The following is a 2,500-nucleotide window of genomic DNA, read 5'->3' as shown; positions in this document are numbered from 1 at the left end:
TGCCCATTACGACTCCTCGCCCGCATGCTCGTGCACACCGGCGTGCACGTGGGCATCGTATGCTAAAAAATGAAGTTTGGAGTTTGGGTTTGAAAATTTTATGGGAGCTTCCTAGAAGACTAAGAAGTGCTTTGCTCGAGACGGATTTCGATTTAGATTTCCGCCGTGTTAATTTTGCCAATTACGGCTCCTCGCGCGCACGCTCAAGCACCCCGACGTGCACACCGGCGCGCACGTGGGCATCGTATGCTAAAAAATGAAGTTTGGAGTTTGGGTTTGAAAATTTTACGGGAACTTCCTAGAAGCCTAAGAAATGCTTTGCTCGAGACGGATTTCGATTTGGAGGTCCCCCGAGTTAATTTTGCCCATTACGACTCCTCGCCCGCACGCTCGTGCACCCCGGCGTGCACGTGGGCATCGTATGCTAAAAAATGAAGTTTGGAGTTTGGGTTCGGAAATTTTATGGGAGCTTCCTAGAAGCCTAAGAAATGCTTTGCTCGAGACGGATTTTGATTTGGAGATCCCACGAGTTAGTTTTTGCCCATTATGACTCCTCGCCCGCACGCTCAAGCACCCCGGCGTGCACGTGGGCATCGTATGCTAAAAAATGAAGTTTGGAGTTTGGGTTCGGAAATTTTATGGGAGCTTCCTAGAAGCCTAAGAAGTGTTTTGCTCGAGACGGATTTCGATTTGGAGGTCCCCCGAGTTAGTTTTGCCCATTATGACTCCTCCCCCGCACGCTCAAGCACCCCCGCGTGCACGGGGGCATTGTATGCTAAAAAATGAAGTTTGGAGTTTGGGTTTGGAAATTTTATGGGAGCTTCCTAGAAGCCTAAGAAGTGCTTTGCTCGAGACGGATTTCGATTTGGAGGTCCCCCGAGTTAATTTTGCCCATTATGACTCCTCGCCCGCACGCTTAAGCACCCCCGCGTGCACGTGGGCATTGTGTGCTAAAAAATGAAGTTTGGAGTTTGGGTTTGTAAATTTGATGGGAGCTTCCTAGAAGCCTAAGAAGTGCTTTGCTCGAGACGGATTTCGATTTGAAGGTCCCCCGTGTTAATTTTGCCCATTACGGCTCCTCGCCCGCACGCTCAAGCACCCCGGCGTGCACGTGGGCATTGTATGCTAAAAAATAAAGTTTGGAGTTTGGGTTTGGAAGTTTTATGGGAGCTTCCTAGAAGCTTAAGAAGTGTTTTGCTCGAGACGGATTTCGATTTGGAGGTCCCCCGAGTCAATGTTGCCCATTATGGCTCCTCTCCCGCATGCTCAAGCACCCCTGCGTGCACGTGGGCATTGTATGCTAAAAAATAAAGTTTGGAGTTTGGGTTTGGAAGTTTTATGGGAGCTTCCTAGAAGCTTAAGAAGTGTTTTGCTCGAGACGGATTTCGATTTGGAGGTCCCCCGAGTCAATGTTGCCCATTATGGCTCCTCGCCCGCACGCTCAAGCACCCCGGCGTGCACGTGGGCATTGTATGCTAAAAAATAAAGTTTGGAGTTTGGGTTTGGAAGTTTTATGGGAGCTTCCTAGAAGCTTAAGAAGTGTTTTGCTCGAGACGGATTTCGATTTGGAGGTCCCCCGAGTCAATGTTGCCCATTATGGCTCCTCTCCCGCATGCTCAAGCACCCCTGCGTGCACACCGGCGTGCACGTGGGCATTGTAGGCTAAAAAATGAAGTTTGGAGTTTGGGTTTGGAAATTTTATGGGAGCTTCCTTGAAGCCTAAGAAGTGTTTTGCTCGAAACGGAATTCGATTTGGAGGTCCCCCGAGTCAATTTTGCCCATTACGACTCCTCGCTCGCATGCAATATCTACTCCTGTCAGAGCTGTGGTTTTACTTAAGACTACTATAGGGGGGGGGAGTTCTCAGCACCAAGAGCTGCAAGTAAGGCCATTGCTTGCTTTGCAGTCTCGATTGCTCTACTAGTGAATAGTAGATGTCTTGGTTAGCTTGGAACGAAAAAAAAAATTTTTTGGGGAAAAAAAAAAAAAAAAAGTTTTTGTGAAAAAAAATTTTTCGAAAAAAAAAAAAAAAAAAAAAAAATTTTTTGGATGCCTCGGTCTTCTATTTGTTTTGCTTGGGTAGATTAGGAAAAAAAAAAAAAAAAATTTTTTTGTTGGATGCCTCGGTCTTCATATTCTTTCTCGGCTATTTCGAAAAAAAAAAAAAAAAAATTCCGGGAAAGAGAAAAAAAAAATTATTTTTTGTTGGTTGCCTCGGTCTTCATGTTCTTTCTCTGGTATATGGGAAAGAAAAAAAAAAAAAAAAAATTTTGGATGCCTCGGTCTTCTTGTTCTCGGTTGGATTTATCGAAAAAAAAAAAAAAAAAAAAAAAAAAATTTTGATGCCTCGGTCTTCTTGTTCTTGCTTTGGTATATCGGAGAAAAAAAAAAAAAATTTTTTTGGATGCCTCGGTCTTCTTGTTCATTCTTCGGTATATCAAAAAAAAAAAAAAAAAAAAAAAAAAAAAAATTTGAGACTTCGGTCTTCTTGTTCTTGCTT

Source organism: Cornus florida, unplaced genomic scaffold (assembly GCF_030987335.1).
Source record: "Cornus florida cultivar Cherokee Brave unplaced genomic scaffold, ASM3098733v1 CherokeeBrave_3.0.0_Hap2_scaffold_18, whole genome shotgun sequence".
NCBI lineage: Eukaryota > Viridiplantae > Streptophyta > Magnoliopsida > Cornales > Cornaceae > Cornus > Cornus florida.
This window is presented reverse-complemented; position numbering follows the sequence as displayed.